Source organism: Dendronephthya gigantea, unplaced genomic scaffold (assembly GCF_004324835.1).
Source record: "Dendronephthya gigantea isolate DGI-Jeju-01 unplaced genomic scaffold, DenGig_1.0 000037F, whole genome shotgun sequence".
Classification (NCBI taxonomy): domain Eukaryota; kingdom Metazoa; phylum Cnidaria; class Anthozoa; order Malacalcyonacea; family Nephtheidae; genus Dendronephthya; species Dendronephthya gigantea.
The window spans coordinates 141,978-165,496 of record NW_021163047.1 but is presented as its reverse complement, the minus strand read 5'-3'; the positions used below and the strand labels follow the sequence as shown (position 1 = coordinate 165,496).

Genomic DNA, 23,519 nt, shown 5'->3' with positions numbered 1-23,519 from the left:
CTTGTGTTTTTTTAGACACTTGTCTTCCTGGTTATGCAATGGTTGGAAAGAATTGTACAGGTAAACAATCTTTCTTCACTTTTCAAGCTCTTGGATGGTTATAAATTTCTAAAGCGAATCTTTTAAGATTTAAATCCTTCAATCAAATTCATTTTAAGGACGCCAGTAAATTAATATATCCTAATGTGAACTGTCTTATTTTGATTGATTTGAACTGATCATTTGAAACATTTTTTAAATCATTTCCGCTTTAGACATTGACGAATGTTCGAATGTATCTGCCAAAGTATGTCACACAAATGCAAGTTGTATTAATACGAATGGTTCATACACCTGCACTTGCCTCTCTGGATATTCAGGAAATGGGAAGAACTGCACAGGTAAACAAATTACCTATAGTAAATATCACGCTTTTTATCGTTTAAATATGCTCTATACTTTCTGAGAAACTCACAATTTTAGACATTGACGAATGTTCGAATATATCCGCCAAAGTATGTCACACAAATGCAAGTTGTAACAATACGAATGGTTCATACAACTGCACGTGCCTCTCTGGATATTCAGGAAATGGAAAAAATTGTACAGGTGTGTAAATATTTAACGTCGATTTTATAGTTTCTAGTGGCAAAATTTCAACCAGGTGAACCAGCATAATTATTCCAACTGTGTCTGAGTGGTTTATTAATTGTACGAGCTCAATCTAGAGCACAGAAAACAGAGCTCGTCATGACAAGGTACCTTCCAGATAATTATTATGCAAGATGTCAATGAAACGAAGCGATAAAGAAATATTTGTTTTTTTTCGTATACTATTCATGTGATCAACTTTGAACATTCCTCACAAACCTCATTCAAAGCGAACCTTCCTCACGGATGGTACCCGCAACTTTTTTGCAACTCTGTGTACTTGAATATTCATATATGCTTTTTTGTTTGGGTTCTAGGATGAGAAAACTTGTTTTTCTTGTGTTTTTTTAGATACTTGTCTCCCTGGTTATGAAATGGTTGGAAAGAATTGTACAGGTAAACAATCTTTATCTAATTTTCAAGCTCTTCGATGGTTATAAATTTCCAAAGCGAATCTTTTAAGATATAAATCTTCCGATGAAATTTATTTTGAGAACGCCTGTAAATTAATATATCCTAATGTGAACTGCTTTAGTTTGATTGATTTGAACTGATCATTTGAAGCATTTTTTAAATCATTTGCTGCTTTAGACATTGACGAATGCTCCAATGTATCTGCCAAAGTATGTCACTCAAAGGCAAATTGCAACAACACGAATGGTTCATACAACTGCACGTGTATCACTGGATATACAGGAAATGGAAAAAATTGTACAGGTGTGTAAAATATTTATCGTCGATTTTATAGTTTCTAAGTATTCTATCCCATATATATAATTATACAGACCCAGAAATGCATTTTTGTACGACCACAATCTCATTTACGGAAAAGAACTTTTTAAACTTTTTAATTTTTTTCCTTACTTTCCCCTACGATCTTAAAATTTAAAAGGTGACCTTACTTGATTAAAATGACTTTATAAATTGTAATACTTGTTACACCAAAATTGCCACACCGTTAGTACATTACATAAAAGAAGATAGAAAATAATTATTCGTCTAACTCTTAAAAATCTTTCTACATTACCAAGGTAATGTAGCTTCAATGGTTTAACGACTTCTATTTATTTACCACAGACAGCGGAAGATCGTTAAGCGGAGGTGGGGCTAATATATTCTCCTTTCGCATTACGTATTTTCTTTTGAAATTTATTGCATATTATATTAACTTTGGCGGGCATTGCGGTGTATTTTGCGGGTTAAAATGATAAATTTCCCGCGCTGAATTATATTTTAGCCCACTTATCTAAGCCAATCAGAAGAATGACTAAAGTGTTTACCATGCATTATATAATTTTTTATATAGAAATTGCCCTTTAAAGTAAATATAATAGTAATACAGTTGATGTTCTTGGGCATAAATGTCTTTTTGGCCCTCCTGAGAGCAGAGTTTAGAGACGGGCCAAAAACACATTTATGCTTATACGAACATCAACGCTATTGTTATAATATTATCCCCCAGCAGGCGCGGAGCGCTTGCGAGGAAACTAATTTCGCTCGGAGATTAGGTATTACACACGGAATGTTCTGATTGGCTGAGACAAAATTTTGTATTTCAATGAGAACGTCAGCAATTTAACTGTCATTTCGTAAACGTTTTTCTAAAAGCGTTTCATAAACTTTGTGCAAAATAAAACGAGAAGAAACAAGATGAATCATGGCAGATAGCAAAGAAGAAAATGGATACATTAAACACAAAGATTAATTTTCAGCTTTTTATGCAAACGCATAAATCAACTGTGAAAGGCTATTACACCTTTGCTTTAACTTTAAAAAGTGTTTTTAAAGGTGTAATACTATATTCTATAGCTGTCTTTAGTATAATTGAGAAAAAATGAAATTATAATAATATTAATGAAATCAAAATGAAATTATAAAAATCAGTGAGCCCATATCTCCGAAGAGAAGGCCCGTCCGTATAAAAGCACATTAACATACAGTATAGAATTAGATATTATACAACGTAGAACCATAATTTATCTGCAATTTACGCATAATATTCTAAAAGAAATTTTCACAAAAAAAGTCAAGACGACAAGAATCTTATCGCGTAATAATTATAGGTCATTCGACCAATCAGAGACCAGAATTTTAATAATTATCTTTGTAATTATCATATTAGTAGTTAATTGCGCAAAATAAACAGTCAATGCATATTATATCGATAATTTCAGATATAGACGAGTGTTCAGCGGCAGCCCACAACTGCCACTCCAAGGCAAACTGTAGTAACACCGATGGCTCCTACGACTGTCAATGCCTCCGCGGATTTTTTGGTAATGGAACAAAATGTTTAGGCAAGTAATATTTAAATAGACAGTGTCACAATGTATTCCATGTTTGTTGAGGCAGGGCATTTGTTTTGTTAATAAGAATTCCATCAATATTATATAATTACAGTCCATGAATTGGATTCAGTCATAATGGCCACCGAGTCACCAGAATTTACAAAACTTTTGGCAGAATGGCTGCCGGTGACAGGAAATTGGAGTGTTTGCTGGCGAGCGACAAGAGACGGGAATAAAAGTGAAATATTTCATGATAGATGCGACTCAAAAGTCCCGACATTGACAGTTGTAAAAGTTGTAAGAAACGGCACGAGTCTTATCTTTGGAGGATTCGCGACAACTACATGGTCACTTACCACAGAGCCATGGGCTGTTCCAGGTTCCTTTTTGTTTTCATTTCGCAATAATGATAATATTTCGCCTTTCAAATTGCCTCTGAAAGATCCGAAGAGCAACGAAGCAATTCTATCAAACGTGGAATCTGGGCCTAAATTTGGGGTTGGACCTGATTTGAGCATTTTTGACAAAACTAATAGTCGCAGAACATACCATAGTTACGCAAATCTAGGTTATACCTATCAAGCTCCGCCTGGATATACCGCGGGAGAAAGCAAAACACAATCCCTCCTTGCTGGCAGTCTAGTTTTTACTCCAGCAGAGGTGGAAGTGTTATATTTAAACTGAATGTTATTTGTAAGTGCGCGCTTAACACGATTGCAAATCTTCGAGACAGGCGTCACATTGTAAGAACAAGCGGATATAGACCGTTAAATGAACATAATAATAATAAGGGCTTTTTAAAGGGTAATTTCGGAAAGCCTCCTTTTGACATTCGAAAATTATATCAATGCTTTTCGGTGTATTATATAATATATAGTACCAGTATAACAAGCTATGAAGGCTCGTTTACACTTGCGATTTTTGCTGTGATTTTATGTGCGATTTTCCTCTTTTGATGTGAACGAGAGTAGTATACAGAGTGGCGGTTCTGGAGCGGGTGGTGCGGGTGGTGCACTTAGCACCACACATGACGTCATCGATTCCTAGATGTTTAATTTATTCCGGCATTTTAATATATTCGAGCTTTGCCGTTTATTGCTATGCAATTGCAATTTTTCAGGGTATTTTACTACCATTTCTTTATTTACATAACTACATCGTTTAGTGATGTCTGGTTACTTAGTTATATTAAACGGTAGGCGATTTCACGCCGTATGTTGTTCTTATCGTCGTTCGTATGCCTGTAGTGATTTAGCGGTCGTTTGTTCAGCATACGGCCGCGTTTTATTTCTAACTGCTCCTCTACCGCTTATACCGTCTGCTTATCTGCAATCGATGTTTTATAGATTTATATTTGCTTATATTCTGTTTAGAGATCTTTAGAGGCTTTAGAGATCTCATGCAGTTACATAATTAATCATAATTTAACGTCTGCCTGTTTTTACACAATGATTGTGCAATAATTTATTATTCATATATAAGTACGCGCGGGGGCGAGGAATGGGGTAAACAATGAAGCGTAAATACACACAATAGCGTAGATACGCACAATAGCGTAAATACGCAGGATATGTTTGTTTGACAGCAATTTACTTAAATTACACAAATGCCGGTTTACTTATCACACAGTAAAATTTGCGAAGAGTATATTTTATTTTACTAGGATTACGCATTTGTATGTCAATATTTAGTACCATTAGACTAATGTTCATTTTAAAAGATTCGTTTTTCTATGTATGCTTGTGATACAGTTCAGCTCATACGTTAACCTGATTTAATTGTCCTCATATATCATAATGTCAATATGCTTTGACACACGAATCATTTCCATACATCAATTTTCGTGTTATCGAGTTACTCAAAGTGTACTTGCATGGAATATGAGGTGGAATATCGGTTACAAATTTTTTGCGATGAGCAGATGAGTACCTGCTCGTAACTGCTCGTCTGCTCAATGAGATATTTCATACCCACTTAAAATTTTTGTTGATAAAATGAAAATTTACATATGAACTAGCGGCCGGAAAGAAAATTTCAGACATGGATTAACGATTTTAACATTTATTTGTCTTGCAATTAGTTACAGCAATAAACAATAATTTCCCCTAAAACGTTTTCTTATTTTTTTTTTCGCTCGTTTGCCATATATGGTTTCCTTAAGAAAGGTTCGGTAAACCTTTGCCATTGGATTAAATTTAAAGTCTAATTATCATCATCGTCATAATCTTCACTGTCTTTATTTTCCTCGTCATCTTCAATCTCGTGGTCGCTTAAAAGCCTTTTAATAAGAAACTTTCTCTTATCAACTGCAGCTTCTATTGCTTCTTCTGGCTCAAAATCATCATTTTGAATAAACGCATCTTTTGTGTTCATTATTTTCTTATGTACTGGATCTTTCTTTAGTTGTCTTATCCACAAAAGGCGCTCTAAGTAGATATTTTCTAATTCTTTCTGGAGTCTAGGCATAATATTCAAGTAAGCTTTCTCTTTAGCAGAGTGCTCATCAAAACCTCTGTTTATGAGGCGTTCTTCCATTTCCTCGAAAGCTGTGTTACTTCTTTGTTTTGCTTCTTCTATTAGTGGTATCCAGGGATCCATTTCCTCTCCAGATTCTGAGTCAGTCGCCGTCGAACTTCCAGACTGCTGAGTAGAAGTTGTTGAGACATCGTCACGGAAATCTCTTTCTTGACTATCCGAGTCTGTTTGAGACATGTTTTTTTCTTGTTCTCGTAATGGACAGTATTCCTGTTCGTGTCTACGCTGATTGTAACCGCGATTAAAGTATCTTCCGCAAAATTGGCAGCTCATTCCCTTAGCACTGGAGGCGTGAAAATGCCTTGTTATCGAGCAGTAATGCAGTTTTATGAGCAGATGAGCATGTGCTCATGAGCAGTTATGAGCATGTGCTCATCTGCTCATCGCATAAAATGGCACCCGGTTCATTGAAATTTTTCAGGCCCAATATAATATAATTTATATTGTTCAATTTAAAAAAATAATGTCGGTTGCAATTTCTATGCGATGAGCAGATGAGCATCTGCTCATGAGCAGTTATGAGCATGTGCTCATCTGCTCATCGCATAGAAATTGCAACCGACATTATTTTTTTAAATTGAACAATATAAATTATATTATATTGGGCCTGAAAAATTTCAATGAACCGGGTGCCATTTTATGCGATGAGCAGATGAGCACATGCTCATAACTGCTCATGAGCACATGCTCATCTGCTCATAAAACTGCATTACTGCTCATAACAAGGCATTTTCACGCCTCCAGTGCTAAGGGAATGAGCTGCCAATTTTGCGGAAGATACTTTAATCGCGGTTACAATCAGCGTAGACACGAACAGGAATACTGTCCATTACGAGAACAAGAAAAAAACATGTCTCAAACAGACTCGGATAGTCAAGAAAGAGATTTCCGTGACGATGTCTCAACAACTTCTACTCAGCAGTCTGGAAGTTCGACGGCGACTGACTCAGAATCTGGAGAGGAAATGGATCCCTGGATACCACTAATAGAAGAAGCAAAACAAAGAAGTAACACAGCTTTCGAGGAAATGAAGAACGCCTCATAAACAGAGGTTTGATGAGCACTCTGCTAAAGAGAAAGCTTACTTGAATATTATGCCTAACTCCAGAAAGAATTAGAAAATATCTACTTAGAGCGCCTTTTGTGGATAAGACAACTAAAGAAAGATCCAGTACATAAGAAAATAATGAACACAAAAGATGCGTTTATTCAAAATGATGATTTTGAGCCAGAAGAAGCAATAGAAGCTGCAGTTGATAAGAGAAAGTTTCTTATTAAAAGGCTTTTAAGCGACCACGAGATTGAAGATGACGAGGAAAATAAAGACAGTGAAGATTATGACGATGATGATAATTAGACTTTAAATTTAATCCAATGGCAAAGGTTTACCGAACCTTTCTTAAGGAAACCATATATGGCAAACGAGCGAAAAAAAAAATAAGAAAACGTTTTAGGGGAAATTATTGTTTATTGCTGTAACTAATTGCAAGACAAATAAATGTTAAAATCGTTAATCCATGTCTGAAATTTTCTTTCCGGCCGCTAGTTCATATGTAAATTTTCATTTTATCAACAAAAATTTTAAGTGGGTATGAAATATCTCATTGAGCAGACGAGCAGTTACGAGCAGGTACTCATCTGCTCATCGCAAAAAATTGTAACCGATATTCCACCTCATATTCCATGCAAGTACACTTTGAGTAACTCGATAACACGAAAATTGATGTATGGAAATGATTCGTGTGTCAACAGCATATTGACATTATGATATATGAGGACAATTAAATCAGGATTAACGTATGAGCTGAACTGTATCACAAAGCATACATAGAAAAACGAATCTTTTAAAATGAACATTAGTCTAATGGTACTAAATATTGACATACAAATGCGTAATCCTAGTAAAATAAAATATACTCTTCGCAAATTTTTACTGTGTGATAAGTAAACCGGCATTTGTGTAATTTAAGTAAATTGCTGTCAAACAAACATATCCTGCGTATTTACGCTATTGTGCGTATCTACGCTATTGTGTGTATTTACGCTTCATTGTTTACCCCATTCCTCGCCCCCGCGCGTACTTATATATGAATAATAAATTATTGCACAATCATTGTGTAAAAACAGGCAGAACGTTAAATTATGATTAATTATGTAACTGCATGAGATCTCTAAAGCCTCTAAAGATCTCTAAACAGAATATAAGCAAATATAAATCTATAAAACATCGATTGCAGATAAGCAGACGGTATAAGCGGTAGAGGAGCAGTTAGAAATAAAACGCGGCCGTATGCTGAACAAACGACCGCTAAATCACTACAGGCATACGAACGACGATAAGAACAACATACGGCGTGAAATCGCCTACCGTTTAATATAACTAAGTAACCAGACATCACTAAACGATGTAGTTATGTAAATAAAGAAATGGTAGTAAAATACCCTGAAAAATTGCAATTGGCATAGCAATATAAAACGGCAAAGCTCGAATATATTAAAATGCCTGAATAAATTACAACATCTAGGAATCGATGACGTCATGTGTGGTGCTAAGTGCACCACCCGCACCACCCGCTCCAGAACCGCCACTCTGTATACTACTAACGAGTGAATTAGTTACGAACGTTAAAATAAGAGCTCTTATTCATCAAAGCATTTGTCGGCTACTCACTTGTTCACATCTTCCAAAAGAATAAAATCGCACATAAAATTGCGAGTGCATGTAAACGGGCTGGTATATAGCGATATAAAGATTATAGCTGTGAACAGCGATGCCTCTATATCATAACATATTTCACGAACATATAACAATATATATATCACAAATAATTGTTTGATAATAACCAGGTGATCTTGCGCTCATGTTTTAGCCACTCAGCGCTTAGAAATGGTGCACGTGTGGAAATAGACATCCATTCAACAGTATTTTATTTATTGGTTGAATCTTTCATTATTCTTTCGAAATTTTGTGACTATGTTTGAAGTATATTTCGAGAGATATATGAGAAATGGGTTTTCATTTGACAACTAGTCCCAGTCTTTTCCCGTCATTTCAGATCACATGTAGTGAGTGTTTGTAAATAATCATTTTGCGCTAAAATACATTTTGCACGAGAATATTCTGAAGGAGGTTTCTAGTTATCGTTTAATATTGAATCTCCAATACCTGCGCTGAATGTATGTAGTTAAGAAATCGCACAAGAGTGATCCTTTAAACCTACGTGCTTGCACTAGTTTGATTTGAGGAAAAATAAATGCACTTCCAGGGACAAATTATCGCTGTATTGGTCTGACTTTTGTTATTGATCTATTTGACCGAAAACTCCTTTCTTATGAGTGAAAATTTTAGAGAAAATCAAATTATTACAACATGACTGAGATATCCTACTCAATGCATGAGTTTATGATTTAAGTTTGAGTGTGAGCTTTAGGAATAAGGCGATAATCGACAATTTGCATTGTTATATAGTTAGATATGCAAATTATAATTGGGCGACCCATGATCGCGTGTTTTTGCAAAAAGGAATATTTTTCGTGGAGCCTTAGATGGAATTCCAAATACATAGCTAAATGCATAAGATTTCAGATTTTCATGTTTACTTTCGGAACAATCACTTTAAAAAAATCAGGCAAAGGCCGAATATTGAATAGTATCCAGCTATCAACCCCCCTTGCACCAATTATGTTTCTAGCTGTTTCCCTGACCAATCTCCACAGCTTCTCAACGCAATTGCCAACAGCCTGACGATTCAGTCCGGCTATGCAGCTGGATTTTAAAACATTGCAATACATCATTTATAAAAAATATTAGCACATCAGATTAAGACTATGTGCATGCAGACATGAAAGTTTTCGAGTGTTTTCTTTTTCGTTTTCATGCCAAAACGGTGTCAAATAGCGTCAATTTACAATAGAAGTTGAAGCTAATTTCAGTAATTTAACATTGAGAATATTTCCTTGGATCGTGTGGACAAGGCCTCAAAGCGATAAACGATTTTGAAAACGTACGATCGAAAACAACGCTCGTGTGCACATAGCCTAAATCATCAGCGAACTACACACTGAAACTGTTCATGGCACTTGCATGATTAAGGAAGCCGTTCTTTGAGAACACGAACTTAGCCGGATTTGAAGTATTACTTATAATGCCAATGCAACATTTTGATGCTGTCTGTGGGACGAGAAATTTTGAATCCATTTCTGAGTTCGCCCGTTCAAGATCACATTTTTACACTCAGCAACCATCTTTCGTAGGGCAGAATATATATCTGCTGTTGTTGGTTCGGGGTCATCTCTGTCCTTCCAACTACGGTCACATATTGGGATGTCTACGAAAATCTCGACCGGAGCATTCACCAGGAATCGGTACACTCGACCATGGTCGAATACGCCGTTTTCGAGTGGACTCGACCCCAGTCGAATACGTCGTTTTTGGCGGACTCGACCATAGTTGAACTCGCCGTTTTCCGGCTGACTTGACCATGGTCGAATACGCCGTTTTGATAGGTTGATATTGTTTGTAAAACTTTTGTACAATGCTTTGAAGTACTTTATGCCTATAGCAGATATTTAAAACCATGACGTCATATAGCCCCAGAAAAAAACTTGCCCCGGGCCCCACAATTTCTCTCGGCGGCCCTGATAATTGAGTTTTTATGTTCCTATAGCTAATTCCATGCATGCATGAGTATAAATGAGCAGTGATCGATCCATTATAATTATATTGAACGGCGGCAACGTTACTATGTCTATGGGGGTAATTTTATCTAAATCAAAATGTCTATGTCGGTGGTATGTGAGCACTCGCAGATAGCAGTGGAAGGAGCATTACTCTTAAGGGTACATTTATACGGTATGATTATAATTGCAAAATTACTGCAATGTCATACCGAGAATTGAAAATTAGGTATGATCTCATATTCTACTGTAAGTTCATTTGTTGATGGAAAAGTTTAAAATCAAATGACGGTAATACGCACGTTTATAGTTAGAATTGTGCATACACGGTAACTCCATCGTGTAATAACCTTTACATAAGGGCCTGTTTATATGATCCCGTCTAGCCTGCATGTTTATAATTATTATGAAACTCGCCTAGGCGGGATGGCGTGTTTTTATGGAGTTAATTTTGTAGTACAGGGTCGTTCGATGCCATGTTTTATTGTAGGAAACGAATATACACATGCTCCGAAGGTATGTCTATCGCGACATCATCCCGGCCAAGCGGGATGGAGTGTTTATATAATTATATGGAAGATTTCTCGTCCCGTCCAAGCGAGATCGCGGTACTTCTTGCTGGTACTTGTACGGGATGGAAGAGTGATCATATATTATTTGTATTACAAAAGCAGGATCTCGGAAACTGCAGGGACCGCGGAGCGTTTCTCGCATTGCTGGGGCTCGTGCGAGTGGCGTAACCGCAAGCCAGCTAAGGGCTCCGGGCTGCTCAATGACATGCAGTATACTGTAACCAAGCAGCTTTGTGATTTATTCGCATGATGTCATTTTTCATTTTCACCAACTGCGAAAGCAATTGATTTGAAGGCGAGGAATTAAATGATAAAAACTTGAAATCTACGCCACTGTCTGTGCTTTAATTCTTTGGCACAGCAGAATTGAATGTATTGCGCCATGCAGGCTCTGGCTTCTGAGATAAGCATGCAAGCGTGTATTTTCATGGCGAATTTGACTGATTTGAGTTTTGTGTCATTTCAATTAAGTATATAAGTTTAGGTCAGGTTAGCTCAGGAAATTGTGTACTTGGTTTGAAAAGGCGAGGGGTTGCTGCAGGCATGTATTTCTAGTATAAAGATAAATACGTTATTACCGTTTTGGTCGGACCGGTCAAAAAATATTTTCCTGGGTCTCAAAAAATATATAGGTCAAATATAAAGCTGTTTGCAAACCTACTTTCTTCGTCCTATAATTCGGAATTGAAAGACGATTATCATTCTGTAAAGAATATCCTGTACTGTGTCAGGGGGGAACAAGGTGATAAAATTTATGGGTTGTTTCGTGACACATTTTAACGTAATTGTTTAACATCTTAAGAGTTTGTCTCAGATGGTCTTTCTCAGCAAGGACAGTAACTGGAAGAAACATCGACGAAATATCTAAAAAAGTATCATCTGGAATTAGTTCTTTAAAGAGAATTAGAAGCTATACGACTCAAGATGCAGCAGCAGGATAATGGAGGGAATAATCACTACAGGAAATAATGTGAACCTGTTTGGTTTTAACACCCATGCATGTATGCATTCAATCACTATATTTATAGTCTCAGGGATTCGAATGGCAAACTATTCGTTCCTAAACCTAAAACTGACTATCTTAAATGCTCCTTCAGTTATTTGGTGCAGCTTCGTTGTGGAATAGCCTGCCTGAGTTTATGCGATTTTCTCAATCTCTATCTTCCCTTTAAAAGACAATTAATTGTAATGCAATTTAGCATAATCCGACTCCCGTACCACAACCTGGTAGAACTGAAGTTTTTTATGATTATCAATTATTATACAATTTATATAAGTTTAGAGAAATTTATTAGCTTTACTAAATGGTTTACCGTGGTTTTAAATAAAGGCGATGTGTGTATGTGTGTATGTATGTATATAAACAGGCCATAAGTAATGAAATTATAGTAATAAGTATAGTAATAAAAATAATGTATTTGACACTTGACAGCGAATAAGTACTCCAACAATATAAGTACGTGCATGTTCGCGCGGTTAAAAACAAGTCTTCAAATTTTAAAAAGAGTAATATCCGCGGTTTAGTTTTTATTTGTTAATTGCAAGGCTCTTGTGTAACATCTGGGGGGAACACTCTGTTAGAAGCAAGTATTATTCACGCTGGGTAATTCATTTCATATAGGGCGTTAAAAGAGCAGGCGCTGCATACCGATAAAGTGAGTAAAAAAAACCCAACCATATATCGGTAAGGAAGTATAAATTATCGTATATCTCTCTCAATGTTGATGCATAGAATTATTCGCTACAAATTTCTCAAAAATAGTTACATGATATAGGCAATTAATAAATATATAGATTGGCTATAATTACATATATATACGTAATTAAGTGCTGTATTTTTTGCAAAACGTTTCTTATCTTATATACGCGTTGTGTATATATAATCACTTATATTTAATGACTAGCTATATAGTATTTATTTGCGGGTTGCAATACTCGGCATCATTTATTTTCATTCCTTCAGAAATGCAATATACCTATAGTAGGAGGCAAAAGTTTGAGTCCAGTGAGTGTGTTTCATTGTTTTAGCTGCAGATATTAATTTTCTACAGAAAACCTTACAGATAAGTGAACTAGAAAAAGGTAAATAAGTAAACTGAAAAATACATGCTGCACAACAACTATGAGATGTTATGATACTCATTTAACGTATGTTAATGTGCAAACATGCATTACATGTCAATGCTTAGTATCCCTCTTTTTTGCTCTTGAAACTGCCTTTGTTCTTGCTGGCATAGATTCCATAGGTTTTTTAATGTCGCACGTTCAATACCTTGCCAGCATTCTTTGACCACTTGCCTCAAGTCATCCTGGCTGGTTGGTCTGTGCCTCACCCTTTTCGGTTAAAACGGTCCTACAAGTGTTCCATACGTTTTAGATCTGGAATTTGAGGTGGAAAGCCATGAGAACGAGATCACCAGAACGAGTTTTCTTCTAAAATATTTCTGGCACATAGAAGATGTGCATGTGCTTAGGGTGATTATCATGTAGTTAGACGCGCGATCATCTTTGTACCAGGTGAAATTCCATGTCCTTGAAGAATTGGATGATACTTTTCTTTAATTAGGATACTATTATATCTTTGAAAATTGCCAAAGCCAGCATGACCAAAGCAGCTAAAAGCATGCTTGAGTGGGATTTAGTTTCTTCGAACTCTCCAAGTTTAGTTGCATACCACCTTTAGAAATTCTCACTTTTTCTGCGATCTTATGAGAAAAGAATCTTTCAATACTTAATGCAACTATTTGTCCTTGTGCACCATCACTTTGCCCTTTCTCCCACCCATCTTGGACTGTGTAAAGGAACGAGAACTTTATTTTGTTATAATTTAGATCATTAGGACCAAAATAGTGTGCAATTGATATGGTTTACAGTACTGAAACACTAGCACGCATGTCTTAACTCGAATACGCTTCCAGGATTTAATACAAGAATTCTACACTGTAGCCAAGCAGCTTTGCAATTTATTCGCATTATGTCATTTTTCATTTTCACTAACTGCGAAAGCAATTGATTTCAATTGGAGGAATTAATGATAAAAACTTAAAATGTTTATAGCATGATAGTATACGATGGATTTTAAGGTTGGCTACGCAACTGTCTGTCCTTTAATTCTTTGGCACAGCAGAATTGCATATACATTGCGCCATGCAGGCTCTGGCTTCTGAGATAAGCAAGCGTGTATTTTCATGGCGAATTTGACTGATTTGAGTTTTGTGTCATTTCAATGAAGTATAAGTTTAGGTCAGGTTAGCTCAGGAAATTGTGTACTTGGTTTGAAATAGCGAGGGGTTGCTGCATGGATGTATTTCTAGTATAAAGATAAATACGTTATTACCGTTTTGGTCGGACCGGTCAAAAAAATATTTCCCTGCATGGGTCTCAAAAATATACAGGTAAACATAAAGCTGTTTGCAAACCTACTTTCTTCGTCCTATATTCCGGAATTGATGGTTGTTTCGTGACACATTTAAACGTATAATTGTTTAACATCTTTAGAGTTTGTCGCATATGGTCTTTCTCAGCAAGGACAGTAACACCATCTTGGCACGTACAAAAGCATCTTGTACCTGAGGTCGGGAAAAATTTTACGAAGTGCTCTAGGTTCAATGGCTTCAATTTCATCGCTCAAATATTGTGCCAAGTTGTAATGCTATACCTCGCACGAAAATGCAGGTAACGTATACTCGGAATAATAACGTATACTCAGACTAACTTGTCAGTTGGTAACTTGGTATGGAGGATCTCTTGAGTAATCGTAATATAAAGCATATAATCTTTTCGAAGCTTTCTTGCGAATATAATTTATGTGCCCGATCCATTTAAGGTCGTTTAAGATCATAACACCGATTAATTTATTATTTAGCGGAACGACGGCAACCTCCTCACCGCCAATGGTGATCGGTGGAATAGTCCCAGGGTCAAGAGAAGAAAACCCAGCACAAATTTATTTGGTTTTCTTGGGATTCAATTTCATGTTATTCTCAGAAACCCATTTGATAGTTTCCGTAGATTGAGACGGTAAGGCGGAATTGGATTCTTGACTTTACAGATGATCTCCCATATGGTGGTGTCGACAACAAATTTCACCGTACAAACAGAAACATTCAAGTCGTTCACAATTATGAGGAAGAGAAGGGAGCCTAGGGGGCTTACCACTACTGTCAAATTTTGCACGTTTCAACGGTGGATATTTATCAAAAACACTGTTCGTGAACTGTTCGTCACAAGAGCCCAAGCGATACATTGGAGACCAGTTGACGTTCGATAAGGCTTCGCTAATTAACCTCCTATTAGAAGGACGCGCATCTGTAATCGTTCGGAAGGAAGGTGCCGCAAGTGCCTACTGCCTATTAGTGGATTGAGTAAAACTGAGCTGTGGTCTGACAAAACGAGGAGGAGGGAGGGGGACAATTTCAGAAACGTCATAAAATTGTGAAATGTTTTTTAATATTTTACCTAGAATCTTGGATCCCCTAGCGGCATTCTTTACGATCTGTTTTAACGAAAACGATTTACAGAGTTGGCGGTGTTAAAATTGATCGAAGTCGCCTTAGAATGATAGCGTTAAGAGGCTCCGTAAGATAAGACAGCGTGGTTTTTTTATGTTGATCGAAATAGATGTCCTATAATATAGTTTGATTTACGTGGTGAGGGATATTTTGTATATTTGATATAAATATTTTGACATACACCAAGGTACATTTTCAAAATTATTAAAATCCTTCTCGGCGGTACACCTGACTACTCGAAACTGAGCAAGAATGGACTGAACGGCGTTTGCCATGTTTTCTACCCTCTCAATATGCATAATTAGATACAGGTGGTTACCCACATAGGTCATTTGGCTTGTTTCCACCTTGTTTAAGCTTTGCATATAATTGTGAGCGTTGTGAATAGTGATCGGTTTTGCATGTGAAAATGTATTATGCATGCATGTATGCGCAGTAAAAAGGTCGAGTAAATAAATTTTAAAATAAACAAAGTTCGGTTTGGTCGACAAGTATAGTTGCTTAGCAATGAGAATTTAAACACGTATTTGTCAAGGCTTGTGTGCTAACATCTGGACTCATAGGAAATACGTATTTTTAACACGAGAAAATGTGAGACTAAAAATTTCGGACTACCAAAAAAACACATTAATCGCATGTCTCATGAGCATTTTCTATCGTTTCGACAATTGTGAAAATTGTCTATTAGATTGTGAAAATTGTTCACAACATAGTTTATTTTAATTTTACTTTAATTTAAAAAATATACATATTCCTCGAGCCGGCCCGGTGTCATTGCGAAATACATGACCACGCGTGACGAGTCATGAATTTCGCGTCTTACTCGCGCGAAAAACATGACGATTGCGAAATCTATGATTTCGGCGGCCGAGTGCGACTGACAACTGTTTTGTTTTGGCTAATTTTGATCAAAATTTTAGTAAGTTTTATTAATTAATCGAGAATAAGTGTAAAACAAAGATTCACTAGGACAGATAAAACTTCATTGAAAGCTATTTACATCGCTAAAATACTTTAGATTATCGAATTTGAACAAGTATAAACGGCATGTTTTATACGATATTAACCCAGTCCACGGGATGTTTTATACGATATTAACCCATTAACCCAGTCCAACTGTCCAAGGTTGACAATCTTGTTAAAAACATGACTTTGACTTGTCAAGTTCTAGCAAGACCTTACACAAGATCCTGCCAAGATCTTTCTAAGACCTTGTTAAATCATGCAAGATTTTACCATGATCATTCATGCAGGATCCTGCAAGATGTTTGTCATGATGCAAGCTGCAAAACCCTGGAAAATTTTTCCATGACCATGCAGAATATTGGAAGATTTTGCCATGATCTTGCAGAATCGTGGAAGACTTTTGCTATTATCTTGATTACCCAACTACTTTAATACCCCACTGTAGCGCGCAGTATTATATTATCTAAGTAATCTAACCAGGGTCTTCGTTGCGCTGTACCCCTCTCCATGAACACAGAAGACTTTATTGGGTAATAGAGTGGTTGAATTGAGTGGTTGGGTAGAGTCAGTTTGGTAATGAACTAGTTGGTTAATAGGGTGGTTACATCATAAATTATTGGGTACTAGAGTCAGCTGGGTACTAGAGTCAGTTGGGTAATGAAGTAGTTGGAACCTCAACGTCCGCAACCTCTTCACCAACACCTGGAACCTCAACGTCTGCAACCTCCTCACCACAACCTACAAACTCAACACCTGCAATGTCTCCTCCACCAACACCTGGAACCTCAACACATGTAACCTCCTCACCACCACCTGCAACCTCAGCTTCTGCAACTGCCATACCAACACCTGCGACCTTATTTTCAACATCTGTATCAGCACCTCTCTCCCGAAATGGTTTGATATGAGCCAGACTGATGCTTTTCAGCACCTTATTGGTTTTTGTGTTGCACAAAACAACCTGGTGATCTGTAAGGCTAACCACAACATAACCATCAAGCCAATCTGGTGTCATTCGATCACCCTTTCAGCCTCCAAGCTTCTTAGGATTAGCCTTCATGACTGCTTGCCCAACATGAAACTAGTACGCCTTATAACCTTTCATCTTTTTCAATTTATTATATATTTTTTTGATTTTCTTTTGCATTGATGTTATTGGCAGTAACCTATGGAGCAAACATTTTTGTTCACAACTGTGAGTTCTAGTAGCAGGACAGAAATATTGGCATGAAACAAACTACTATACCAGAAATTGTTACAACGTACCTTGGCTTCCATCACACTCAGCTGTTCCTGCTTGGAACTTACATAATCAGCCACTTCATTAGGAGTTATTGCTTTCAAAATGATAGGAGCAGGCACATCATCCTCCTTTTCCACAGGCAACTCTGATGGAAAACGTGGCTTCCTTATGTGCATGATCTCATATGGAGTGTGTTTAGTTGATTCGTTAAAAGACGAACGGACACCACAGCATGCTTGTTCAATATAAAGGTGCCAATCATCCTGCTGTTCATCGACCATCTACAAACAGAGTACCGAATGATATAAAGTAGTTTAAGTTTTCCCTAAGTTCCATGCAGCACTGGTGGTCTACAGATAATGATTTATTACATGAAGTCATGAATAAAAAAACTAACCTAGAATAAAAAAATAAGATGACCTAGTTTTTCTACCTTTGAAAGGTGACGCTTGAGAGTTCCATTAGTGCGCTCATCTTAACAATTTGTTTGGGGGTGATAGGCAGCTGTGACAAGATGGCGGATGTTAAATTTTTTTAACATTAATCCGTTCAGCAGCTGAAAATAAATTAAGGTTATACAGATTAGGTTTGCTAATATTAGGCTATCATGCAGGAAGATGTTAAGTGGTGAGCACTTTTACAATGTTTGAAATACTCAGTTGGGATAATGTATCTCCATACCTTGTTGTTAAACTCTGTACCTTGGTCACTTAAAATCTTTAGTGGTGCACCCCAACGATGTATCCACTTCACTAACACCTGGTACACAAACTTTGCTGATTTTGCCTTGATTGGCTTGGCTTCTACCCACTTGGAATAGAGACATGTCCCTGACATTGTGTATTTAAAACCTGTGGATGTCTTCTTGAATGGACCAATAAGGTCGATACCAACAACCTCCCAGGGCTGTTTGGCCTGTAAGTAGAAAATAATTTGACTGATCTATGATCAAATCAGGTAGCAGTAATTGAAATACATATGGGTTTCAAATAAAGCTTATTAGATTTAAGATTAGCTATACAGTCTCATTTGTTTTGAAGCTGGGATAAGACTGTATGCTCACTAAATCATGTAATTTTTATGAGACTTACATATATTGGTGTCAGTTCAGGAACCATTGTCTTTATCTTTTGCACTTTTTGACACTGAGGGCATGTGACAATCTAAAAAAAACAGAAAGATTTTACAAAACAAGCATATTTTATAACCTAGGAGAATCTCATCTACACTTACAAACTCCTTTACATCTTCTGTGATGGTTCTCCAGTAGAACCACTCTGTGATGTTTGCCTGTGTCCGCTTTTCCCCCATGTGCCCACCCGCTGTCCCATTGCTATGAATATCATTGAAGCACAAGTTCAATCTGGAACAAAATTTATCACACAATCAATGAACCAAGTGCTAGCTGTCTCATAATGTTCATTTTCAACTATTAAACTATATATAATAATAATTACATGTTCATGCTTACTATTTTGTCTTTGTCATGCAATTACTATATTCAGAATAATTATATAAAATTATTACATGATATATACACTAACCTCATCTCTTGTAAATAGCACTTTAACCTTTTTAGTATTCAATTGATTTTTTCCTTGCTTACCCACAAAGTACAAAGTGTCACTAAAATCTGATTAATTCATGTATGTATCAAATATTGGCATGTGTGTAAGTTTTCAGATTCACTATTGAATGTGTACATAAAGGGTTAATATAAAAATAAATAAATTTATAAATTTAACTTATAGTTAATAGTCTAATTAGACAGAAATACCTAGCCTCCACCACAGGTCTCTGTCTCAGCATTTGAAATTGAAAAATAATTTGTCTTGCTCTAAGACACAGAGGAACAGTCATAGACGATATAATATTGAGATCTGTAGAGGAAGCTAAGAGTTACCCATGTTGTGTAACTTACAGCTTCTATTTATAGCTGAACAGCTTGCCAAAAGATACCAAGCCAAATTATATCAAATAAAGATAAAAAAAAATTCCACTCAAGCCAAATGAATAATAAGAGCTATAAAACAGGTAAACAATAAAATTTATAAGATCATATCACATATATTATTAATATTATTGTGCGATGTTTCACTGCGAAGTTATTAAATGCCTAAACATACCTTCATATTTAAAGTTTCTCGAGAATTGGGACAGCGTGTGTATATTTTTTTTCCTTGCGACTTTGTCCAGAGTGGCAAAATGAGTTGGTGCCTGGCGTCCTGATTTAAGGAAGTGCAGCACATCTTCCACCGAAGCCTAAGTCATTCAAATTGTAGTGTTAATACATGATCAAAACAACGGCAAATTCATAGGTAGCTATTAATAACAACTAATATCTTGGTTATGATCACAATAATTTCGTCATTACACTAAAACAACAGTCCGAACATCGGTATCGGATCGAAGTCATCGAACATTTGAATTCGAACTAAACAGGGTTTGGACGACAATGACATACCTTATATTTACAGATTTCCGAGTCAGGTTTATTTCCTTTCACGTCAGAACAGCAAGCTGATTCAGTTGTTGGATTTGCAGCCATTTACGTAACAAAAATACTTTGAAAAATCTTTCTTTCAGACAAGTCAGAGAACACGTGTTGAACAGTAAACACTAAACAAGTTGCGAAATTTATGAACGGAATGTAATTTATGCGCGCATTGCGCATGCCCAGAACCGCGACACTCATATATTTCGCAAGTCATAAATCTCGCGTGACACCGGAGCGCCGTGCGAGGGTTCTAATCCCGCCCGGGGATTAGGAATTACATCCGGGTAGTGTGACAGAACATAGCGTTTGTATTTCACAATGTTTGTATTTCAATGAAAAACGTCGACAATTTAATTGTCATTTTGCGAACTATTTTTTTATAAAATGTTTCGCAAACACAATATGAAATGCGGACAAGTAAAAGATATGAACACTGGAAAAAAAATAAAATATGATCAGAACTGGGAAAGTTATACGGTGAAAGTTAAGCGGTGAACAACTCGTACTTATAATCGTTGAAGTGGTAGGTGTCAACTTTGTGTATTTGTGTGCAGTAAGAATGCATTTTATGAGCTTGGTACGTCGTTTTGCGAAGACCTAATTAACTATTTACGGCTTTACATCATCGTTTTAACTTCAAAAAGAGTTCTTGAAAGTGTAACTCGGAGATTTGATATCAAAAAAATAATATCACTTTAAAGCTTTTATATAGAGTCGACTGCAATCACTGCACGATTTCAATAACCAAAAAACAACATTTGACGTGTAGTGTTTGGGGATTCAAATTATTTCTGCTGTTTTGAAGGTATAGCTATAGTTAAGTATTAACTAAGTCTATATGACTATAACTGGTTGCAACGTAATGCAGCAGGTAAACGGTGATTTCATTTCACGTTTACGACTGTGTTTGTTTCCGAAAAATGTGAAACATCAGCTATTATATTGAGGTCTTGCTAGCTCAGGAAAAAAATTTTCTTCATTTGAAATGGCGAGGGGTTGCTGCATGCACGTGTATTTCTATAGTAGATGATTTATCCTAAATTTAATTCTTTCGGAAGCTGAAGAGTTAGTCTACTGCGTGGGAATATACCCGAGAAATTTGCTCGTTAACTCAATGAACCTAGTAAACTACGAATTCTGCGGATCGAGGTTTCTTCATATTTCGAAACTACCTCATTTCTGAATAACTAAACTTGGCGGCGTTAATTATCTTGATGTGTTTTAATGAAACAAGCTTAGCACGAGGCATTATTTAAAATGTACATTTTAAGTGTTATTCACAGCTAACAATGAAATTACAACTCTTAAACTCTGGCTGAATGGAAACAGCCGTAGAAGTGGAATCTAGAAGAGGAACGATAAAATATGCAACGTATTAACGTAATGCACAGGTGAACGGGTGATTTCATTTCACCTTTATTACGACTGTGTTTGTTTCAGAAAAATTTGAAACATCAGTTAGTATCGGCATTACATTTTAAATAAACTTAGAAGGTTAGGTCTGGTTAGCTCAGGAAACATTTTGCTTCCAATCCCGCCAATTTGCCATAAATTATCAATGATTATTAAAGGCTGGTTCACACTAGTCGTAAAAATCCTAATAATCGTAATATTTTGCCTTCTGCGACCGTCCCAGTTATTTACTGGTAAATGTGAACATACAAAGGGGGATATCCCAGACACTTTGCGACAATGTCGTAAATATCGGGAAAATAGGAATTGTTTCTATTTGATTGGGATATCCCTGACAAACTGCGACAATCGGCGATTCCTACGACGAGTTAGGACAAGTGTGAACATGAAATCCGACACGTGCGACTTTTCAAAATGGCGGATGGCCAAAGAGTTCAATTGCAAGATAATATATATTTAAAAAATCTTGCTGAAAAGTCTCAAAATGGTGATGATATGGCTTTTATGGAAATTATAAAAGAGTTTCCGAGTATATACAACCGGAGTAGTGCTCAGTTCAAAGACAAGAACATAAAAGCTAATGCATGGAAGGAGATTGCATCCCTGCATAATGAATCGGATGTGAATACCTGCAAACAAAGATACGAGAGCATTCGAACCACTTTTTCGCGGTATCTTAAAAAGTGTAAACCACCTTCTGGATCTGGCAGTGATGTAGTAGTGCTGGAGCCCAAATACGAGCATTTACGTTGGCTATGTTCGTTTATCAAGTCACGATCGACTTCTTCAAATATACCTGCAAAACAGCTCAACTTTTATGATGATAATAATTCAGAGCCTGTGCAAATGAATGATGTAAATACACAGGAGGAAGAAGATATGCTGGAAATGTATGATTTGGAAGATAAACCCACTGCTGAAATGCCCGAAAGGTGTGTTTGTATTGATAATTAATGATAAGTACCTTCAGAACTGTTAGTCTTATACTGTATTTTCATTATAAGTAAAACTTGCTCATTCTCTTAAAGTCACTGTTTTTGCCAGTTTAAAACAAAAACAAATTACTTGTTCCAGAATATATATAGTATGAGATGCCAAAAGTACACGATATTCAAAATTTATGTGTGGCGCATGCACATGCTGCTATAATCTAGTTTGAATTTATCTGATAAGGATGGTAAGAAGCAGACGATACACTGTAGTGCAACAGAGACATAAAGACTTGCACCAAATATACAGTAATCTGAAGTTTGCTAGATATTAACTACAGTCCTTGTCTTTCTAAATTTAATATTTTATTTACCAGTGTTTCCAGCAAAAATGATGTAACTGCAACTGATATGCAAAAGCCAGGTTCTGCTAAGAAAGCAAAGAAGTCAACAGCTGGTGTGAAAAGACCATGGTCGAATGAACACAAGCTGCCAGATGCAGATCTAGAACTTTGCAAAGTCATGCATAGCTTCCAGAAGTCACTTGAGGCCTCATACAAAATCCCTGATGAAAACACAACCATGTCAGCTGATGTCCATTACTGTTTAAGTTTGGCAGATAGAATGAGCAAGTTGGATGACAGATTAAAGGTATATGTTAGGCATTGCATAGAAAAGATCTTTTTCGACTTGGAATTTGGGGGTGTTTTGGCAGCTGTCTCAACTCCACCTGAAAGTTCAAACTGATTTATTTTAGCAACAGTTACAGATTTAAGTAAAGAATTCTAAACCTTTTTATTGTAAAGTTAAAGTTGAACTGAATTATGATGAAACAGTGATACATGTTGAACTAGTTGACACTTTTTAGTGATCAAATTTTTAAAAGTTTTATGTAATGACAATGAATTACATGTTGTAAATAAACATTTATAAGTTTCTTTTTTTTGTATGCAGCAGTTGCAAAGTCCTCCCCACAGTTTCTGACATGTTTCACTTGCCAAGCTACTGAACCTTCTTTGCTGTTAAAATATTTCTCAAAACGTTCCCTTGTCATTTTTGCATCACCACCATACTTATTGACTCTCTGCTGAAGGGACGTCATCCCACCAGGATTATTGCCAACGATTGTGCGCCATTCCCCTGGAATAATTTCACCGCTTCCATCTTCTGTGTCCACAAAGCCTTGTGGAACATAATGTGCATTGTCAGATAATTGTAAATAGTTCTGTAAACAGATACAGGCTTTGACAATACCGTC

At 36.4% G+C, this 23,519-nt stretch overlaps 1 long non-coding RNA gene across 1 annotated transcript; it reads right to left on the bottom strand.

Moving 5' to 3' along the window:
- Positions 1 to 16,603: 16,603 nt before the first annotated feature.
- On the bottom strand, positions 16,604 to 18,396 carry LOC114526061. Its single transcript, XR_003687299.1, has 4 exons — positions 18,104 to 18,396; positions 17,856 to 17,978; positions 17,446 to 17,703; positions 16,604 to 17,345 (listed from the first exon to the last, which is right to left on the bottom strand). It is a non-coding gene; the product is annotated as an uncharacterized LOC114526061 (long non-coding RNA).
- Between the last annotated feature and the right edge of the window lie 5,123 nt (positions 18,397 to 23,519).